The sequence below is a fragment of the Prionailurus viverrinus genome, chromosome B3 (genome assembly GCF_022837055.1).
Source record: "Prionailurus viverrinus isolate Anna chromosome B3, UM_Priviv_1.0, whole genome shotgun sequence".
NCBI classification, from domain to species: Eukaryota; Metazoa; Chordata; class Mammalia; order Carnivora; family Felidae; genus Prionailurus; species Prionailurus viverrinus.
The window spans coordinates 112,423,174-112,446,035 of NC_062566.1; the positions used below are offsets into that span (position 1 = coordinate 112,423,174).

A 22,862-nucleotide genomic window follows, 5' to 3' on the forward strand; every position below is an offset into this window, starting at 1 on the left:
GAAACCATTGTGCAGAGAGAACGCGGTAGCAGGCGATGCAGAGAGAATAGCACAAGAGTGATGGAAAGAGCTTGGAGGGCACTGTATTTCTACATTTCTGCATTTGTATTTTATTGTGTTAGTATCTTTTGGAGCTCAGGGTTTCCAGAAGTTTCCCTGTTTTATGTAAGCTCGTTCTGAAGGCTTTAAGAAATCTGGAAAGACATGGAGGCCAAGGAGGGAAAAGGGGGTTGTGCGTGGTTTTTAGATAACCAACCCACAGAGTCTAAGAAAATGTTTGTAATCTCAGGGCACCTGGCTCAGTCGGTACAGTGTGCAACTCTTGATCTTGCGGTTGTGAGTTCAAGTCCCATGTTGGTGTAGAGATTACTTAAAAATAATATCTTTAAAAAATGCATGTTAACTCATTTAATCCTCAAAACAACCATGTGTTTAAAAAAACAAACATGTGGGGCACCTGGGTGGCCCAGTTGGTTAAGCGTCTGACTTTGGCTCAGGTCATGATCTCACCGTTGGTGAGTTCGAGCCCACATTGGGTTCCCTGATGTCGGCACAGACCCTGCTTTGGATCCTCTGTCTCCTCTCTCTGCCCCTCCGTCACTTGCTCTTTCTCTCTCTCAAAAATAAATAAACATTAAGTAAGTAAATAAACAATCACGAATATTATTCCCACTTTAAAGGCAAGAAAACCGGGGCACATGGGTGGCTCAGTCGGTTAAGCATCCAACTTCAGTTCAGGTCATGATCTCGGAGTTCTTGAGTTCGAGCCCCGCAGTGGGCTCTGTGCTGACATTTCAGGGCCTGGAGCCTGCTTCAGATTCTGTGTCTCCCTCTCTCTCTTCCCTGCTCACTCTCTGTCCCTCTCCCTCTCTCCGAAGTAAAAAACACTGAAAAATAAAATTAAATAAAGGCAAGAAAATCAAGGCTTAGGTAAGTAACTTTTTCCAAAGCCATGGAACGTTTGGAGGTAGAGGTGGGGTGTGAGGCCAGGTCTCTCTGACCCCACCATGCAGAACTGCCCTCAGGTGAAGACCAGTAGGTGTGACACTTTCATTTTTGCTCCCCTAATATCAGTCCCAGCTGGGGGGATTTGAATGGCTTCTATAGACCAATCCTGAATCTTCAAGTAGTCCCCAGTTACTTGGCAGGGATTGTGATTTGAGCCGTCCTCAGAGGAAGTGTGGAACAAAGAAAGCATAACCGCCCAGCAGCCCAGGGACTAGGCACTAAGAGTGGGAGCAGCTGGGAGTAGCAGGTCCGAGAGTCCCACAGCCAACTGGAGCAGCTGGCACAGGCTGGCCGGGCCACAAGCGAGAATGACACCCACTCTAGTGGCACTGACCACAAGAGCGCAACAGGACAAGGCTGAGGGATTGTCCCGAGTCTCTGCCCCTCTCCAACCTTCCAGCACGAGTTGTGGTGGCCTTTGACATCTGGGATGGGGCTGGGAGTGGGGAATGGGTAGGAGGCAGGAGAGGCCAGGAGAAAGTAAAGATCATAGTTGGAAGGGCGCGAGATCAATGCAAAGGAAGGGAGGTTCAGGAATCTTTGCTTGCTCAGGAGCAAAAGTCCAGACCTCAGATTCTTAACCAGGAGCATATAGACACATGAAAGACGCTAACATGGCAACATACAAATGTTTAGTCCAAAGGGATGGGCTCTTCGCCCTCTCCTTTTGTGTTTAAAGAAATAAAAGTCCAGAAAAATTAAACATTAAACAACTTATTAAAGTTACAATTGATCTGGTTGAGTTAGCATCTGGAAATCCAAGCTGGAATCCAAAGTCTAGTAGATTTTCCTCCACTCCACAGGCTGAGTATCTGCAACATAAGTAAAAAATTACATGTAGTGACCTTGGCTATTTCTCATACCTGAGTAAGTATACTCATCACTACCCCTCAAATGTTAAGGTCAAATGAGACGGAAAGAGACATTTACAAACTTCATCTCTGAAAAGTGATTTGTAAAGTTCAGAGTAAGTGATGAGCTGTTTTAAGACCCTAAACATATTTGAACTATCAGCATATTCATTGTTTCCTCTTTGCCCCCAAATAAAGGCTATGATGGCTTTAACATGCCTGTCATGCTCTTTGGTATGTCCACAAGCAGTCACCCTAATTACGTATGTTTCTTAATTGCATATGAACACACAATGTGTGACCGCTACAGAATCTGCTCTCTCCTTGGATCCCACAGGACAGGTGCAACTCGAGAGCTCCCACAGCTCCTGGGTTCTTGTGAACATTGCGGTGGCTCTGGCTGGCAATGGAAGGAGGCAGATGGTTCTGGGAGGCCACAGCCCATCACTTCCAAGTCATGAGCAAGCCTCTTTTCATTTCTAGGGATTTAAAAAGACAAGGGAGCGGAGGGAGACCTTTTTTTCCACCTTCCTTCTCGACATATTCTCGATCATGGAATCTGATGAAAGGAATAAAGAGACAGGGTTAGTTGGAAGGAAATTTCCAGCTCCTGAGAGAATGTTCACATTATTTTAAGCAGCACAAAGAGCTCCCTGAAAGGAGATACTACTGGAGAAATGAATAAAAAATATTTGAAATGGTTCAGAGAAGGTAGATTTCTTTTAAAAAAAAAGTATAGCTGGGGTAGTATGCGCTGATGCTGATGTAGAAAAAGGTCAAAAGGGTTGGTGAGCCAGAACTTTCAGTCCTTCTGGGATTTTTATTGAACCCATGATAGCAAGAAAATCATCAGCAAACCAGGAATGACATGAACAGCTCAAGGAGTATGTTTCAATAGAACATACCTATGAGAATGAGAGAAAATTTGTGAGGGTGCTTTTAATTAAAATGTTATCTAGGGATGTCTGGGTAGCTCAGTGGGTTAAGCGTCTGACTTCGGCTCAGGTTATTATCTCACTGCTTGGCTTGTGAGTTCGAGCCCCGAGTCAGGCTCTGTACTGACACCTCAGAGTCTGGAACATGCTTTGAATTCTGTGTCTCCCTCTCTCTCTGCCCCTCCCCCACTCACATTCTCTCTCTCTCTCTCTCTCTCTCTCTCTTTCAAACATAAATAAACATTAAAAAATGTTATCTAGGGGCACCTGGATGGCTCAGTCGGTTGAGCGTCTGACTTTGGCTGAGGTCATGATCTCTTGGTTGATGGGTTTGGGCCCTGCATCAGGCTCTGTGCTGACAGCTTAGAGCCTAGAGCCTGCCTCAGATTCTCTCTCTCTGCCTCTCCCCTACTCATGCTCTCTCAAAACTAAATAAATGTTTAAAAAATTTTTAAAAACTATCTAAATCCAATAGATCGGCAACTATAAGCTACTGCCTTCCACATTTATGACTCTAGTTCTGACCTCTTCTCTGACCCATGGATTTCTATGTGTGCTATGCCTCCTAAATGCAAATTTGAATACACCTCTGCCTTGCTGAAAATCTTTTAATGGCTCCCTATCGCTTACAGAAGAAAGACCAAGCTTCTTAACATATCCACAAGGCCCCCTGTGACTGGTCTTCATTCTCTGTTGCCGATATTGGTGCCTAAGCCTGGGGTTGGCTCCCCCGCTTTGCCCCTATATCTTTGTGACTCAAAAAGCTCAAGGAGGCTTCCTAAAAGATATGCTTTCTTCCCTTTCTGGGGTAAGGTGAGGCCAGGTAAGTGATTTTGCCACCCCATCAGGATGGAAGCTTTGACTCTGCTCTGCTGTTAAACTTCATTCCTTCCTTCCACAAACGTTCATGGAGTGCCTTGCTTGTGTTAGGAATCGTGCTGGGCAGTGGGGACTTAAGTATGAACAAGACATGGGGCACCCGGACGGCTCAGTCGGTTGAGCATCCGACTTTGGCTCAGGTCATGATCTCACGGTTCGTGGGTTCGAGCCCTGCGTCAGGCTCTGCACTGGCAGCTCGGAGCCTGGAGCCTGCTTCGGATTCTGTGTCTCCCTCTCTTTCTCTGCCCCTCCCCAACTCATACGCTCGTGCGCTCTCTCTCTCTCTCTCTTAAAAATAAACATTTAAAAAAATTTTTTTAAAGTATGAACAAGACAGACATTTTGCCTTCACAGAGTTTACACTGAGTAAACTCTGTGTAGTAGTGTCTTATTGCTGTAACAAATTACCCCAAATTTAGCGATCCCAAACAATACAAATTTGTTATCTTGCAGTTCTGAAGGTCGCAAGCCCAAAATGGATTTCAGTGAGCTACAATCGAGGTGTCGGCAGGGCTACAAATCCTTCTGAAGGCTCTAGGGGAGAGTCTCCTTCCCTCACCTTGTGCAACTTCAAGAGGCTGCCTACCTTCCTTGGCTTGTGGCCTCTTCCTCCATCATCACAGCCAGGGTGTGGCATCTTCAAATCTCTGTCTGACCCTATTTCCACGGTCTTATCTCCTGTGACTCTAACTCTGACCCTCCTACCTCCTTCTTGTGGGAAACTTGTGATTACACATTGGGTCCACTCAGATACCCTAAGGTATGGACCCCCTATCTCCAGGTTTTAATCACATTTGCAAAATCCCTTTTGCCATGGCAGGTGACCAGGTATTAGGACACAGATATCTTAGGGGGAATCAGTCTGTCTACCATACCCTGCAAGTCTTTTTACTTTGTCTTTAAAACAGCATTGTCTGGGGTGCCTGGGTGGCTCAGTCGGTTAAGTGTCCGACTTCAGCTCAGGTCACGATCTCGTGGTCCGTGAGTTCGAGCCCCGCGTCGGGCTCTGGGCTGATGGCTCGGAGCCTGGAGCCTGCTTCCGGTTCTGTGTCTTCCTCTCTCTCTGCCCCTCCCCCGTTCATGCTCTGTCTCTCTCTGTCTCAAAAATAAATAAACGTTAAAAAAAAAATTTAAAACAGCATTGCCTGCTTATCCAACAAACATGCATTGAAGGCCTACTCTATACACGCCAGGCACTGTGCTGGGAATACAGCACGAACAAGGCAGACATCAACTCCTGTGTTGGGGATCTTACCTTATGAATGCAAGAGAGAGAGAGAGAGACACCTACAAAATAACACACGGTTAAGAAGAAAGAGCACCAGGAGCAAGCAGGCAAATGAAGAAAACAGTGACCTTTGAACAGACACCTAAAGAAACTCAGGGAGTGAGACACACAGACATTTGGGGGAAGAGCTTTTCAGGAAGAGGGAACAGCAAATGCAGGGGCTGGAGGCAGGAGAGTGTCTGGTGTATTCAAGGGAACAGAGAGAAGCCTTTGTAGCCTAGGGGGAGGTGTGCGGGGTGCAGAGGAAGGGGATGAAGTCGGTGGTATACAGGGGAGTCAGAGAGAATGTTTCCCTGGTCCAGAATGGGAACTTTGGCTTTTTCTCTGAATGACATGAGAAAACCTGAAGGCTTTTGAGCAGGGAAGTAACCTGATCTGACTTACTTACGTTCCACACCGTAGGTCCTGTATATAGAACAAATTATTGGGGGGGAAAGGGCAGGAATAGAGAGATCAGAAAGGGATACCTCTAGGGAGAATATTGTGATTATCCAAGTGAGAAAAGGCTTGAACCAGAGACTTGCATTTGGTAGAAAGTGATGGGATTCTACACGTATTTTAGAGGAAGTGCCAACAGAATTCACTAATGGTCTGGATATGTGCCATGAGAGAAGTAGAGAAGTCAAGGATGGCCCCGGACTTTTGCTCTGATCAGAAACCTCTGAAGCTCTGGAAGGGTGCCCTTAACTGAGGTGGGGAAGATTGTAGGAAGGAACTGTTTTTTGGGGGGGAGGGGGCGGGGAATATCTGGAGCTTTTCAGTTTTACACAGGTGAAGTTTGACATACCTAATACACATCCAGTTGAAGATGTTAACTAGTAGATGGATGTGTTAACCTTAAAAATAAAAGCATCAGTTGTTCTACCAACAAAATGGGTTTACTCAGGAATAATGGAGAACTACATTCAGGACAAGCAAGTTATGGAGAAACTACAGGCAAATCCAACAAAGACCGACAGTATTTTATGCAGAAGGAGGAGGAAGTTACGGGGACTTGTTTTGAAGGGAAGTCCACGGGGCGCCTGGCTGGCTCAGTCGCTTAAGTGTCCGACTTCATCTCAGGTCATGATCTCACGGGTCGTGGGTTTGAGCCCCTAGTTGAGCTCTGTGCTGTCAGTTCAGAGCCTGGAGCCTGCTTCAGATTCCGTGTCTCTCTCTCTCTCTGCCCTTCCCCCACTCACAGTCTCTCTTGCTCTCAAAAATAAATAAACATTAAAATAATAATAAAATATGGAGGAAGGGAAGTCTGCTGGAGAAAAGCGGGAGTTCAGGGTGATGATGGTTTCTCATTGGCTGAGTTGTGGGAGTAGTGGATTTCTTGTAGGAGATGTAATATACATCTTTTCCCTGTTGAGGCCTGTAATTGATTATCCTTTCCGGTTAAGGATTCTTCTGCCCAAGGTGTGTAATTGACACTTCTAGTGGGAGTCTGTAATTGACAATTGTTTCTGTAATTGAGGTTGAGTGGTAGGGCTCCCTCTTCTAGCCTCTGGACTCCACCTTAGTGAGGTTTCCCTTTATTAGTTTTCACAGATGTAGGAGTCTAGATTTCGGAGAGGTGTCTGGACCAGAGATGTAAATTTGAGGGTAGTCAGAATATGGATGTTACTTAAAGTCATGAGATTGGTGAGATAACCACAGGATGATAAGAGACCACAAAGAGAAGGTGTCTCTAGAGACCTGGGGACTTGTGAGTTTAGAGACTGAAGACTGAGAAGGCCAGAAAGCTGGAATAAGAGCCAAGACAGACTCTTAGCCTAAAAGCCACATGAAGAAAGTATTTCAAGGATAAGAGTGAGCAACATTTCCTCACTGCTGAGGGGTCACATGAGGTGAGGATGAGCGCTGACTGCTGGATTTAGCACCAAGGCAGTCACTCAGGACCCTGAGAAGACCTGTTTCCTTGGACTGGTAGGGGTAAAAGGCTGTCCAGGGTGGATTCAAGAGAATGGAGGAGAGGAACTGAAGACAGCAAGCATGGCAAAACCTTTCGGAGATTCCGGGGGTAAAGTGAAGTGGAGGGCGACATGGAATCTAGGAAATGTCTTATTATTATTATTTTTTTTTTACTATGGCAGATAATACAGCATGCAGACACTCTTAGAAATGATTCAGTAGAGAGGGGAATTTCCTGATGCAGGAGAGAGGAGGCAATTGCTGAATCGATGTCTCTGGGTCAGAGGGGATGGGACCAGTACACGGTGGGAGAGGTTAGTCTTAGCTTAGAGCACTGAGGGTTCATCACAAGGGCAGGAGGACAGAAGAGTTCCTCACAGTCAGGCACAGGTGGTTTGCCAGGGTGTCATCTGATTGCTTCTATTTTATCAATGAAAGAAGAAGCAAGGGCATTAGCTGTAATAAGCCAGAGGTTTGATGAAGGGGGAGAAGGTGTGAAATAGTCCTTTAGAAGAGTTGGGTAGTAGACAAGGAAGTGTACAAGCTTTGCTAAGCAATGTTAATTGATTATAAAGTTGTAGGTATTTAAACATATAATAAATACTATCATGCAGATGGGAGACTGAACTGTTCTAAGAAATCTAGTATTCAGATAACTCAAGTTATATCACATAGGGCTAAAACAATAAAACCCTAAAGTTGAAACAGCATTAGATATAACTTAATTTTGGATGATTTGGGGGCACCTTGGTCCTTTCTAATAGTCAAGAGTAATTTTTCTGAATATGTATGTGTTAGTAATTCCCTGTAGATGTATAGTCAGTAACAGAAAGTTCTGAACTGATAATGGGATGGCTATGCCAGACTTTAACTGAAAAATATGCAAATGTGAAATGATGTTTATAATATTAAAAAGTATCCGTTTTTGCTTGCTTGGTAGGCTTCTGGGTCAAAATTCATTCCACATTGGATATGTTAGGGTGTTTTGTTTTGTAGAACTGAATAACCAGAGGGAATGTGTTCTAACAAACTAAGAAGGGAATTGGGAGGGAGACACAGGAAATGACTAGATGTTCTCCTCATCCCTAGGAAGGGTTACACATCCCTTGTGTGTATGTGGGAGGGAGTCAGGCAGAGGTGGGTAGAAGAGCCCAGAGCAAGGAGGCAGGAATGGTGTTGAGATATAATCTGTACTTGGCAAACTCTTTATTCCTACCCTTTTACTCTTCTGTTGCCTCTTGTCTTCTATTTTGAAATCCCAAGAAGGCTAAGAGGATACACAGGGAGTGCCTGACCCAGAAAACGTGCAACTGGAACCTACAGCTTTGGTGGATTTCACCTTTAGCTCCTTCAGTAACACAAGTGAAAGGCCTGTCATCAGTGAAGGGTAAATAGTAGCCTGGGGCTTTGAAAGAGCAGTTTTAGGTCCCTGGGACAATTTCTCCGATTCTACTCTGTCTGAAGGTTAGGGAAGTTCCCTTCCTAATCTGAGGCCTATACCCACTGTTGAGCCTGATAAGCATTGAATAAAGTTAATAGATTTGGTTAGCACTTGGATCAGTTATTTCAAATGTATCAAATGGCTATCTGGGAGTCATAAAACAGGTGGCCCTGAAATTGTGACTGTACTGGTGGATGGATACAGATTGGCAGCCATCCTTTAAGGGCAAAATTATGTTACAAGTTGAGTCAGAGCAAATGAGTTACTGATTTACAACAGTGTACTGTTCTATGAAAGATGGCTCCTTAAAACACATCAACGGGATGGATGATGATACTCTATTGAGTTTCTTTGTAAAAAAATTTATATTAAAAACACCAGTGTGTAATTTTAAGGCCTGCCCTCCCGCCCTCCCTTCCTTCTCTCCTTCCTTTCTTTCTTTTTTCCTTCTCTTCCTCCCACCTCCTTCTAGTTATTTTGGTGGGATGTGGATATATTCAGTTTTGGTCTTTGTTTTGAGTTAGTGTATTTATTAAATAACAAGGAATCTGTTTCGAGTTAGTGTAAAAACAAATCTTGAACAATGGATTCCCTGTGAAATTACTGTAACATGGTTAATATTTTTGTTGTTTTTATAGTTGAGACAAGAGAAACTTGAAAATCAACTTGTCCACACTTAAATAACTTTGCGAAACAGATCTATAAAATGAAACACTCATTTGTTAGTTTTTTGATATAAACGGAAAATATGTTATTTATTGGAAATTTTTATAGGTCTAAGAGCTATAGAATTTTAAAGCTGTACGATCTCATATCTGGGCTATCCCCTCATTTTAGAGATGAAGAATTGGATTAAACGACTTCTCAAGGAGACTCAATTATTAGGGACACAGAAAAACTCAAACCTAGTCTCCTGAAGTTAGCCAGTGCTTTTCAATCACTGTATCATTTAGGTTTCTAAGGTAAAAACTTTCATCAACCTAGTGCTTTAAGCTTGCACTTGACCCAAAAGAGTCTTAACTGCCTAGTCTTCATGCCCTCTCCTAGGCTTTCTAGTTCTGTGGGATTGAATTAAATCACAGTTTTCTCATATTAATGTAAGTAGGAATGGGATTTATTAGTTTTTTATTGAGATATAATTCACTATACCATGGAATCTATTTTTCACTCATCCCTTTTGAAATCTAAAGTTCAAGCTTAACTTCCATTCACAGCATCCATTTTATTTAGGCACTATTTAAAGCCCCCAAAGAAAAGTTTCTACGATTAAAAGAAGAAACAGGGTGTGAAAAGATTTCGTCTTCATCCTTAGCAGCATTTTGAAGTTGGTTTGGAGGCCTCTGAAAAGCTTAATGATTAAACAAAACAAAACAAAATAACTCCCCCCCGCCCCGAGTTTTTTAATGAGACAAAGATGGAGAAAGGAAGGACTAGAACTATTGAAAAACAGACACATTCTGTGTGAACAGAAACGCGCAGATAGAAATAGAGTACAAAATATGGCTGTGGAGCAGAAACTTACCTTCTAAGGTAAATAGAGAAATAGATACATACTCTACCGGGTAGGGTGAAAGGAAAGTATTAGAACACGCACAGACTCCTGTGCTCCTTTTCCCCCCCAATAGACATTAAGTAAATAGCTACTATGTACCAAGTCTGTGGAGGCGCTGAGAACACAAACATGAAGAAGCTGCCAGATCCTCAAGGAGCCCAGCCTGGTGGTGGTGGTGATGGGGAGGCGGGGGAGGGAGGAGAGAGGGAGCCTAAGGAGTGGAGGCTGGCGGATGAGATTAGACGGGAGGGCTGAAAAACTGAATATACAGTTGATATTTGGGGATACAGATATGTGCTGGCTTCTGTGACAGAAATCTCCCCCTGAACCTCTGGGGGAAAAAATTAGCTTCATTTGCCAAATTTGGCCAGATATGACGCTGTTCTACAGATGTCCTCTCGAATAGGCTTAAAAATCCTCCTCTCGCTTCTGGCCCTCGATTTCCCCACCATTAGGGTGTCTGGCAAGGGAGGGGGCAGGTTGAAAACTGCACCCACGTTTGCAGCCTCGGCTCTCTGCTGGAGACAGGAATCCAGGGCTTTGCCGTCGTCATAGCAACTAGGAGTTCCGCGGTCCCCCACCTTCCTCCAACTCCTACTTCCCCCGCCGGCCTGGCAGAGCCGCCGCTTCTCTCGCGAGATTTGAGCGCAGTGCCGAGCGGCCCAGAGGTGATCTCACCCGAGACTTGCGGAGGGAGGGAGTGAAGGAGGGGAAGGAATGGGGCGGGGAGGCGGGGAGGCGAGGGGAGTGGAAGGGAGGGAAGGGCGAGTGAGGCGCCGCCACCGCCGGCAACTTTGTGAGCGAGTTCAGTGCGTGCGTGAGCGAGTAAGCGAAAAAGTCAGTGCGGCGCCGACTTCCCGGGAGGAGGGTCCCCGGGGAGGGCCAGGTCTGGGCTTCAGAGGCCGCCCCCCAGCCACTCCATCTCTTCCCGCCTCCGTGGCTCCCTCCCCATTTCCTCCCCCCATCGGTCCTCCCGGGCCTTCCCACCCCCGTCTGCAGTTACCTGTCTCCTCCCCCCACTCGGCACGCACGTCCCCTTCCCCTGCGTCCACCTTCGACCTCCAAGACCCCGGCCCCCCAGCCACCCCATACCCGCTTTACTCGCCGGCTGCCCCCGCCCCCAGCTTTTTCTCCTGGGGGCTGGCGGGCGGCATGGGGGGCGCTGAACCTCGGAGGCGGCGCGAGCGGGGACCAGGACGCCCAGACAATAGTTGATGCCCGGGGACGGGGGCACCTCCGTCCCCCACTCCTCCAGGAGCGCGGCCCCCACAGGCTGCTCTCCAGCCTCCTTTCCGGGTTCCCCTCGGAGTGGAACTCGGGAGTTGGGCAGATTCCGCCGCCACCTCCCCCGGGCCCCCCTCCGCTAGCCGCCTGCCCCGGCCCGGCCTCGCTGCCCGCCGTTCTCCGCAGAGGAGGCGGCGAGTGAGCGCGCGCCGACCGTCCACACGGTTTCTCTTTCTCCCTAGGGAGAGCGCGCGGCGGACGCGCCCCGGACGCACGGTGGCACCGGGAGGCCGGGCAGAGCGGTAAGTGGCTCCAGCGCCTCGGGGTCCGGGCAGGGGAGCGGGGGTGAAGGACTGTTGACAGCCCCCCCCATTGCATTTCTGGCCGGGGCTCGGGTGCAGGGCCCGGAGCGGGATTCGGGAGGCCGGTCAAAGTTTTATTTCCGATTTGGTGGCGTGCTGATAGCGCAGCCCGGCGGGGGCGAGTCCGGACTGCACCGCGCACGGCGCGCGCGCACGCACCTAGGAACCCGAATCTGCATAACTACCGGCAGAGCGCCTCCGCCAGAGGCCGGGAGACCCGCGCCCCCGTCGGGGTGGCTGCGCCCACCCGGCAGCTCTCGTCTCCACCGGGCACCCTTCCCCTTCAGTCACCTGGGTGAGCGCTTTGCAGGCTGTGTTGGAAAGGACAGGCCGAGGGGTTTAGTCATGGGAAAGGGAGAAGAGAGCTCGGTGCCCGCGGGTGGTTAATTTCTCTCCCCGGGTCCGGGGGACAGGGAAAGTAGGGGATGCTCTAACCTGCTTTCCTTGGAGCAAGTAAACCTCGAGAGGGCTGGGGAGGCGTGAGGGTGCTTCAAAAAGAACTTTTCCTCTTTAGCCTCATCTGTTTCCAACTTCTCCTGCCCTTAAAGGAAATTTGCGAGGCTCCCTATCGCTTCACGGCATATCTGCGTGGACATGTAGCCGTATTGGGCAGGTTGAAATTTCGAGTTTGACCGTTCGTTAAATATAGAGACAAGGGAAATGGCTCACTTTAGGGAAGATGTTGTTTAATTGAGTTGTTGGTATTCGTTTTTGAAGGGAAGCATTTGGGGACTGATGGTCCCTAGAGACGGCGTTTACCTTAATAGATTTAATTTTTCATGACGGGTGTTTTAGAGATTAACATTCACTGAAACTCTTACTACCTGCTGGACGATTATATTTCTAAACTGGGAGCCAGTGAGTGATGCGATGCAAATTTCAGAGTAAAGGTGTCGTCTTTCATCGGGTTCCAGGTCTATCTGGATGAACTGGGGTTGGCGTTTCCTCTATAAAGTAAGCCTTTCACGTTGAAACTCTGACTCAGACTCTTAAAGCCATTGTTTTTATACTGGTACTCTGTGGGAGTTAAGTGTCAACTTTCTCTTCTTTTCTCATATGGAATATTCATCCAAGGCAAAGATTCTCTGACTTAATCTTCTGGAAAAGTACAAGATGAAGTCCTATAGAATCATACTCTGCAGCCAGTTTAGTAACAGTATTAATTTTCTATATAATCCTGATTTAATGACTTTCACTTTTCTCTTATTTTTTGAAGGCTGCAATTAAGTCACCTTTAACTAGGGTGGGGGAAAAAAAACCCCAAAAACGATGGGAATAATATAGAACAGTGGTAACAGCAGTAGTCTCAAATAAAAGGTTTACGTAAAGCAGTTTATGGTCACTGATGTGTCCAAGTAGTAGATGACATGCCAGTTATTAACGAGAATATTAATATTAAAGCATTTCTCCCATGGAATAAATTACTTATACTGAGGCATCAGCAATTAGCAGTGCATTTAAAATGACTTGGGTAATGATTTGCTCATAAATGGTTAAGGGCAAACTAAGAGATTTTGGGGGATGGATGGCTTTATGTGGGTGACAACTTATTTTCTTATCTCATTATGCTTAAGTAAAGGACTCTTGAAATTGACTGTATCATTAGATTTCTCTAGTTGACAGAGAGAACAAGTTTGGCAAGTGGCTCAAGATAGTCAGTAGGTGTTGCTGTTAGCTTCTCTGTGGTTCCTGGTGCTGCTCCTCCGGTTTGAAACTGCAGTTCTAGTACAGAGAACTTTTCAGATCTGAAGTGTCAGGCAATTGTTAGGATCCTATGGGAAGGTTGACTTGAACCCTTGGTAATAAATCCAAAGCCCCTTGCTTAGATTGTATACTGAGATTTCATTTAACTCTTTTCTTTCACTGTTACTTTCTGGCGTTTGTATTTCCTTACTTTGCTTTTGCTTTGAATTGCATCAGTAATTTTGTTGTAGTGCCCTCTGCCCCACCAATTTTTTAAAACAACTTTAAAAAACTTAAAAAAACCCTTAAAGTCATAGATTGAAGATTGCTTGATCTTAGTGGTTTTGTAGACTTTAGGGGGGATCTTGGTTGACTGAGTTGAGACGTATATAAATCGTATGTTAAATTTAGTTTGAATTTTTCAATAAATGGCTGTTTTCTGTCTCTTTGAGCTGTGAAACAGAAGTATGAGAGGTAGAACAGTGTAAGAGTACAGATTCCCTGAATCTTTCCAATTGAGGGGAAAGTATGTAGTGATTGATAAGAACATGATTCTTATCAGTCCTCATGGCTGTGTTATCATTTCTGTTAGTCCAGATCAGTGTGTGTATAAAGTATGGATATCCTGAAGATTTCCAGGTGACCTCTCAACATTTGGGCTTTTGGTTCACTGATCAAATTGGAGTTTCTCTGAGGAAGACACATAGATTCATCCTTCTAATGGAGAGCTGGATCTCTGATATGGAATGCCTCTTTCTACTGTTTTGTTTTATTTTTTTTTCTTTCTATCTTTTGAATCAGATCATAGGAGATCATACCTCAAATTCAGAAAAAAAAATTTCCCCCCATAGTATCACCGTATTCCTAATCTTTTGAGGTGTATGGTGAGTCAGGCAATATTTGCTCAGTGCCTCTATCTGGGAGGTGTGCTGTTGGGCCCTGTGATTCCAGTGGGGCCATTTGTAGTAACCTTTCCGGGTTTGGTATTATAATATGCCGATGTCCCCAGGAAGGTTTTGCGTAGCAGGCAATCAATTATTTTTAAATTTTAACTTACTAATTTTTGAAATAATGGGAACCCAATATTTGTCCTCAGAAGGTCTGGGTTTCAAATTTTCTGGCTAGGGGATCTTAAAAAATAATCAAACTCTCTGAACTGTCTTTCAGAAAAACTGTCTTTTTCTGTAGAGATGGGCATAATGCTTGTTTCACAGCTTTGCTGCAAGAATTAATGAGAAAATATGTTTGAAAGTACTTTGTAAGTCATAAAGTCTTATTTGCAATTACATTTTCTTTCTGATCGACAGATTCATAGATTATTGAAGCTAGAAGGGATTTTAAACTTAAATCATTTGGCCCATTTTCTCCATTTTACAGGTGAGGAAACTGAGGTCTAGAAAGTTGAAGTGATTTGTGCAAGGTTATAGAAGAACTAGTTAGTTAGTGATCAGGCAGTGATTGGAAGTCAGGTTTCCAGATTTAACTGTACTCCTTTGTTTCCTGTTTTTTTCCCCTTTGAGTCTGTAGATTAAAATTTGTTTACTACTCCCTCTCCTCCTTTTAATTGTTCAGGGTTAAGTGTCTACAATGAGAAGAAGCAAAGCTTAAGGAAACAAAATCCACAGTAAGGTTGAAACGCTATGTAAACAGCATTGATGTAGTATTTGGTAAGTAAGCTTTAGAGTTACTCAAATTACAAAGTTACGGAAAAAGAAATTATGAGTTAGTTAAAATATCTACATGGTAGAGCTGGTAGGCCTTTCCCCCCCTGTGGGGTTTTTTTTTTTTTTTTGGTGAAGGATAGATATTATTAACTCAGCATAATTCAGAGAAGGCAAACTTCATTTGTTCTAGTTTACCATTTTCTTCCCTTCTTTATCTCATTTTTCATTTGTAAACGAAAGTGGCTGTACCTTCCCTGTTTCTGGTGGCAACTTGTAGACCTTCTCTCTGAGTTGCGTGTAAGTGTTACCAGGCGGTGGGGGTTTGGTGGGGAGGATGGGTCACCAGGTGGAGGGATAATTGCACATAAAACAGGAACTTGTTGAAGGAGCTTCCTGCTGAAAATGCAACTTATTTATATAGCACCACCCTACCTGCCGCTGGAGTAATCCGACCCAGGAGAGAAGAAATATCCCTGCCAGTTGGGTGACTGTCCTTTATTTTATTTTATTTTTTCAACGTTTATTTATTTTTGGGACAGAGAGAGACAGAGCATGAACGGGGGAGGGGCAGAGAGAGAGGGAGACACAGAATCGGAAACAGGCTCCAGACTCTGAGCCATCAGCCCAGAGCCTGATGTGGGGCTCGAACTCCTGGACCGCGAGATCGTGACCTGGCTGAAGTCGGACGCTTAACCGACTGCGCCACCCAGGCGCCCCTGGTGACTACCCTTTAGATGAGGGGCTCTCCTTTTTCCTGGGAGGATTAAGCATTATGTTATTCTTTCAGTGCTCATCCACAACTCTGTGTTTTGTTCCACGTACCGTGCTATTTAAAATCTGGGTGTTCCACTACCTCTTGAGATTGACAACCCAACTTTCTATCCACTTCTTATACCAAAAGTATCCTTTGTTGGTATAAGAAGTAAATTGACCTCAAAAAAAAAAAAAAAAAAAAAAAAAGAAGTAAATTGACCTCATTAGTTGTTTTTCCCCCCTCTATGTCTAGCTAGTAAAAAGAAAAAAAAAGCCAAACAAAGTCCACACACCTGTCTGGCACTTAATTTTCGATAGGTTAGATGTAAATGAATTATGCGTACATGGTAACTCTTCTTCTTCGGGTGGGCTTTTGATGAGCTCTGGAGTGAGTCAGAAGCATGGGAAAGAATCCCTTTGCTCGGGATCTCTCCAACACGTGGTTTGAGCCAGGGATGGAATGAGGTGTGTGACTGGCTTTGTGAGCACAAGGGGAAGGCGACCCATCGGGGTCTGTCTTCCGAGGTAGGGGCCAGCCCACATCCATCTTCTGCTTTAATTTTGGCCTGGGGAGAATAAAGAGAACATGGGTGTTTTCTTGAAGACCAAGAGGGATGACCCCGAAATGCCATGGAGGAACGTCAGGGGCGGTTTCAGTCGGCCCCTCCTATACCAGCAGTGTCGTGGTGGGTGTGCCGTGGCGTCCCGCGAGGCCCTTTCTCTTTGGTTCTGGAAGTCTGGGATGAGAGTTTTCGGTCTTTAGATTTCTAATTTGTTACTTGTCATGTCGCACCAACTTCTCCCTCTAATTAGGATTATAGTATGCCTCACTTTAAATTGTGGGAAACAGGCAATTACATAATGTTAGATTTCCCTCTTTCAATTCAGTAGAGGCGGGAGCATGCAGGCGGGTCGGAGTGCGCAGGCTTGGAGAGGGAGGGTGTCTGGTTTGCGCCAGCACAGGGGTCACTCGGAGGCAACTCGGGCGGGCAGGACAGGACGTGGAGCCTCGGCCCCCGCCGGCTTCTTTTTCCTCTTTCCTCCCCCAGAGCGGGTCCGGGTTAAATGGCTTTCGCAGATACAATAGTTAATTTTGGTTATTCCTCTTTCCACTTTCTCCACAAAGCCGTCTTCTCCCACAGCTACAGGTACAATCATTAATTGGTTTTTGTGGTTTAGGGTCTTGCTTCCTTTTAGAATGAGTTCTGAACTGCTCACAAGAAAGCTAGTGAGAAAGGAAAAGCAAAGGGTTTCATGGTGAATGATCACGTTTCTGTAATCCAGACTTGACTGTGATCAGTCTCTTTTCCTTGGGTCCCTTTATTATTATTATTATTATTATTATTTCATATTCTAGAGTTATTTGCCTAGATAGGTATTCTGGTTGGATATGTTATGAGCTCCTTGCATTCCCTTTACCAGTCTTAGTTCCCAGAACTGACTGTTGGTTTTTACAAGTTTCTTTGTGGCTGGTGATGCTCTCAGAGAAGCAGCTGACAGCTGAACTGTGCTATCTCATGCTTTCAGGAAGAGTCAGTACTTGTAAGGAGAGGCCTATAAGATCTATCCTTATAAATTAGTTGCATGTCCTAAAATTTTCACCCAATTTGGTTAGTATTGCTGGCTTCACCTATGTGTACCTAGGAAAAAAGTGGAAAGCAGTGTTTTCCCAGATTTTTGCAAGAAATGTCAGTTTGTGACTTGTTGGAACCAAACTGCTTTTCTTTAAAAAAAAATTTTTTTTTCAATGTTTATTTATTTTTGAGACAGAGAGACAGAGCATGAACGGGGAAGGGTCAGAAGACACAGAATCTGAAACAGGCTCCAGGCTCTGAGCTGTCAGCACAGAGCCCGATGCGGGGCTCGAACTCACGGACCGTGAGATCATGACCTGAGCCGAAGTCGGCCGCTTAACCGACTAAGCCACCCAGGTGCCCCCCAAACTGCTTTTCTTTAGAAGACTTCAAAAATACATGTTCCTCTCCTTGCACTGCAGCTTGATGTGTGGTTGATTTACCGCCTCCCTTTCCCTAGGCCTAATTCTGGCTGCTCCTGTGAAAACCTCAGAAGGTTTTGCCCGTTTACTTTGCCCAAGTCTAATTTCTGAGCGGCTGGCGTTTCCTACGTAAAGAGAGTGTGCTGTGTGTCTGTATGTGTTTGGGGTGGGGTTTGACTCATGGCTCAGAACCTGTGAGGATGGCTTGCCGCGGTGGAGACCCAGTGTGGTTCCTTTCTTCTAGTTTGGGAGGTGCCTGTGATTCTTCAGAGCGTCTCCTTGTTACTTTATTTTTTTAAAGATCTTAGTGCTAATCCTTTGTAATAGGAAATGAGGTATAATAATTGCAAAACAAAATGTTTCAGTAGGTAAATGATAGGTTATGGAGAGCTACAGCGTTCATAGAAAAGGCTCATTCAGAGTTCGAGAATGTCAGCCTAATAATTGCTTTCGGTGGGATTGTTCTGAAGGCCGTTTTCAAGGCAGTGTTTTAAAATAGTGGTTTTCAGCAGTTTGGGTAGGATGTGTGTTTTGGGGGAGCAGGAAGTGCTTGGGTGGAGAGGGTAGGGGATCACAGTGAACTCTGGGGCTTTTTTCCCGGGCAGCAGGCGAGATATCAGGTGGATGGAGGGTTGAAGAGACTCGGGATGATTCTGTTATGCTTCTCCCCCACCCAGTTGAGAGCACAGTAGTTTTTGTATCATTTTTGAACTTCTGCTTGACAATAAGGTAGACCAGTAGTAGGCTTAAAGCAGAGAGCAGCTGGCTGGGAGTATGTAAACTTAATTTTGAATGGGTGAGAAGGAGAGAGCCTCTGGTCCTCTCTGCTAGCCTTGACTAAAAAAGACAACTTGGAAAAATCTCTGGAAATGAGTGCCAACACCTCAAAGGGTCAGGCTTCTTCCATTCTGCAGTGGAGGTAGAACGTGAAAATCCAATTTGGTAATCCTGTGCTGGCACTTAGACGTTTTTGTTTGTTTGTTTTTTTAACGTATGTTTATTTCTGAGGCAGAGACAGAGCATGAGTGGGGGAGGGGCAGAGAGAGAGAGGGAGACAGAATCCAAAGCAGGCTCCAGGCTCTGAACTGTCAGCACAGAGCCCGACGCGGGGCTCGAACTCACGGACCGTGAGATCATGACCGGGGGCCACCTGGGCGCCCCTCACGTTTTTTTACTGTCGTAAAAAAACATGGGACACAGTTGACCATCTTAACCATTTTTAAGTGTGAAGTCCATTCGTGTTCCGAAGCAGATCTTCAGAACTTTCTCATCTTGCCAGTCTGAAACCACACCCATGAAATGGTTCCCCTCTCCCTTTCCCCTTATCCCTCGCCACTGCCATTCTACTTTCTGTTTCTGTGACTCTGTCTGCTGTAGATAACCTCACGTAAGTGGAATCATGCGGTATTTGTTTTTTTTGTGACTGGCTTATTTCACTTAGCATAAAGTCTTCAAGGTTTATACGTGTTGGCATATAACAGGATTTCCTTCTTTTGAGGCTGAATAATATTCCATGCTGTGTATATACCGTATTTTGTTTATCTACTCATCCATTTATTGACGTTCTGGTTGCTTCCACCCCTTGGCTGCTGTGGATAATGCTGGTATGAACATGGGTGTACAAATGTATCTTTCAGGCCTTGCTTTCAGTCCTTTTGAATATACACACAAGTGGGATTGCTGGATCAGATGGTAGTTCTATTTTGAAATTTTTGAGTAATCTCCGTACTATTTTTCATAGTAGTTGTAAAACCGCAGTGGTTTTACACTCCCACCAGCAGTGTATGAAGGTTCCAGTGTCTCCACATCCTTGTCAGCACTTGTTATTTTCTCTTTTTTTCCATAGTAGTCATCCTAAGAGTGTGAGGTGGTATCTCATTGTGGTTTTGATTTGCATTTCTCTGATAAATGATGTTGAGCGTCTTTCATATGCTTGTTGGCTATTTGTATATCATCTCTGGAGAAATGTCTATTCAAATCCTTGGCCCATTTTTCAATGGGGTTATTTGACTTTTTGTTGTTGGGTCGTAGGAGTCCTTTATATATTCTGGGTATTAGCCCCTTATCAGATATATGATTTGCCTATATTTCCTCCTATTCTGTGGGTTGCCTTTTCACTATGCTGATTGTATCCTTTGATGCACAAAAGTTTTCAAAATTTGTCTATTTTTCCTTTTGTTGCCCGTGCTTTTGGCATCATATCCAAGAAGTTATTGCTAAGACCAGTGTCGTGAAACTTCCTTCCTGTGTTTTCTTCTAGAAATTTGATGGTTTCAGTTCTTATGTTTAGGTCTTTAATCCATTTTGAGTTAATTTTTGTGTATGGTATAAGATGAGGGTCCAACTTAATTCTTTTGCGTATGGATATCCAGTTCTCTCTCTCAACACTATTTGTTGAAGAGATTGTCCTTTCCTCATCGAATGGTCTTGGCTCCCTTGTTGAAGACCAGTTGACCATTTACACAAGGGTTTATTTCTGGGCTGTCTACTCTCTTGGTCTGTTTGTTTGCCTTTATGCCAGCACCAGAACTGTCTTGATTATATTAGCTTTGCAGTATATTAAAATCAGGAAGTGTGAATGTCACTTTTAATTTATGCCATTCTAGGTGTTAAGTAATGGAGAATAGAGAAGTCAACAATTGAGAAAACAATTTGTAGAATTTTTCATTTTTTTGAGGGGATTAGATGCATTTAAAGAATGAAGTAAAGTGATTTAAATGGTAGAATGTATGCAAGGCTATCAGCTGGCAGCTTGTATAGTAAGAGCTGTGTGTCTAGCACTTCCTGGTTTACAAAGTTATTTCACAGATACCTAGTCCAGTGGCTTGGGAAAGTTTCAGAAAGGCGATGGACCTTGAATTGATCTTGAAGATTGGATGTGTGTCCCCCTGGATCAGTGGTATCACAGTGTTAAAGGGAAGCCTCTAGTGGTAATCTCAAGATTATTAAATTTATTTTTTAATGTGTCTTTATTTTTGACAGAGAGAGACAGAGCATGATTGGGGGAGGGGCAGAGAGAGAGGGAGGCACAGAATCCGAAGCAGGCTCCAGGCTCTGAGCGGTCAGCACAGAGCGATGAGGGGCTCGAACCCACGGACCGTGAGATCATGATCTGAGCCGAAATTGGACGCTCAACCGACTGAGCCACCCAGGCGCCCCTCAGTGGTATCAATTATTGTAAGAACTGTCACGGTGGCATTTTTTTCCTTGACACTATCTTTTCCTATTCTAGGTCAGTTGATTCTGATTTTCCACATCTGCTTATTGAATAGTGGTAGACCACATACAAAGATAGAATACTTAGCCACAGCACTGTTTTCTTTTCTGGGATGTGCAAAGAACAAAAAACTAACCTGGCTCAGTTGCACAGGATGAACTGAATGAGAAAGATTGGAACCAGAATAGCAAATTAAGTGACCGTTTTAGTAAGTAATTTAGGCTACTTAAGTCATACTTTGTTATCTTGACAAAACTGTGAGGATAGTTTTGGTTGAGTGTCTTACTTGAGGGGCCATTGGTAGAATTGCTGTGGAGGAAAATGTAGTATGTTTGCACTTAGTAGGCCTGAAGTAAAGATTTGTTCGGTGGTGACCAAATGAATTTATGTCTACATGGGTGAATCTCTGAGGAGTAACTTACTCACTTATCCTGTATTTATTGACTCCCACTATAATGCCAGGGGCTAGTGGCTGCTTGTAGTGACAAAAGAATGTCTGATTCCTGCTCTCTTGTGGCTGATAACTCTTCTAGTGATTGATAAGGTCCTTTTCAGCGTTCTGTTCCTCCTCTGGCTGATTTTTCTTTTAGTCAGAGGCCACCTGTTTTACCGCTGATGCAAAACAATTGTAGTTACTTATTATGAAAATAGTCCTGTGTTAAATATTCTTTGTATAGAAGAAGAAAGAAACCCTAGACAGTTCTGCCTTTTCGGTTTCCAAGGAGATAGGTCTTGGCAACATTTATTTTATCAAGTGCTTTTCTAAGTGACACAACTAATGAATTTTAGCCTCAAATGAGTTTTGGTTAAGTTTTTCCTGAGGACCCAGATAAGGTTTTCAAATCTTGGTTTCCTCTACTTCCACATCTGTTCCAAAAGAATCTAGAAACCTAGTTTTGGTTAATCTGGATTTTTCCATTAACTGTCTGACCTTAAAAGAGTTATATACCCTTTTCGGATCTTCGTTTTTTCACTCATTCAACACATTTTAATTGTTCACTTATTACATACCACGTATCTTTTCATTTGTAAGAGGAAGAAGGTTGAGGATTGGATTAAGTTTCCTTTAAGGCCAACTGTTAAAATTCTGTGAATTTATTTTTGTGATTTAGGAGATTTAAGGCTTTTTACAGATAGTAGGAATGTTTTTGAAAGAACTAAAGAAAGAAGTTCAGAGAATTTGTTTTTAACTCTAAAACATTTTAGTGAGAAACTTCTGTAATGGTGGATAATTTTAGCATTAGTTTCACTCTGATCTGAAAACAGTCAACATTTTAACTTCACTCTGAGAGTCCTTATAATTTTGGTAGGAGACAATTCTGAATCTAACTTTTCTGCTGTTACTTGTAATACCCTAGAAACTTAATTCCTGTTTCAGAAGATTGATATAATGCCAGTGTGGGAGATTTGGAAATGCTTATCACCCTTTTTCTAGGTGCTTGGATCCGAGTCTTTTAAAGTCCTTGTCATTTACGTGCATGGTAGTCTTGAGATGCGGTGCTGTCACGTTACTGAATGTAGAAAGTCACACTGAAAATCTGGTTACCAGTGCTGTGATAATTAAGCTGTCAATTGTCCCATGTTACCAAATATGTAATATTCACATAACCTGGTGTGAGATTTCATGGCTTTATAAAATGATATTTTTTTTACAAATTTGTTGTTAGAAATTGAACATTGTATTGATTATGTGTGATAGGATTCAGTTATTCAAAGTAAGATTTAAGAATTTCTTCCCCTGGGGGTGTCTGGGTGGCTCAGTTGGTTGAGTGTCCATCTCTTGATTTCATGATTGATGATTTGAATCATGATGATCATGATTTTCATGATCCCAGGGTCATGGGGTCAAGCCCCACATCGGGCTCTGTGCTCAGTGTGGAGCCCACTTCAGACTCACTCTCTCTCTCTCTCTCTCTCTCTCTCCCTCTCCACCCCCCCCCCACCTTATGTGTGCTCTCTCTCTCTCAAAAAAAATAAAAAAAAAAAAAAGAATTTCTTCCCATGTGCATTATTTGCTGTTATAAATCTGGTCTCATTGTTACTAAGAGCCCTGGAAGATTTGTGTAATCCTGGCTCTTGAATTTGGCCATTTTTCTTTTGTTTACTAGTCAGC

At 44.1% G+C, this 22,862-nt stretch overlaps 1 protein-coding gene across 15 annotated transcripts in view; it reads left to right on the forward strand.

Moving 5' to 3' along the window:
- Positions 1–10,604: 10,604 nt before the first annotated feature.
- Positions 10,605–22,862, forward strand: part of SIPA1L1 (signal induced proliferation associated 1 like 1) — a 365,199-nt gene continuing 352,941 nt past the window's right edge. For 12 of the 15 annotated variants that reach the window (XM_047861070.1, XM_047861065.1, XM_047861068.1 and 9 more), the window contains exons 1-2: positions 10,605–10,687; positions 11,317–11,376. The gene's annotated coding sequence lies outside the window, so the exon portion shown is untranslated. The other 3 variants (XM_047861064.1, XM_047861063.1, XM_047861062.1) reach the window with 3 other exon arrangements.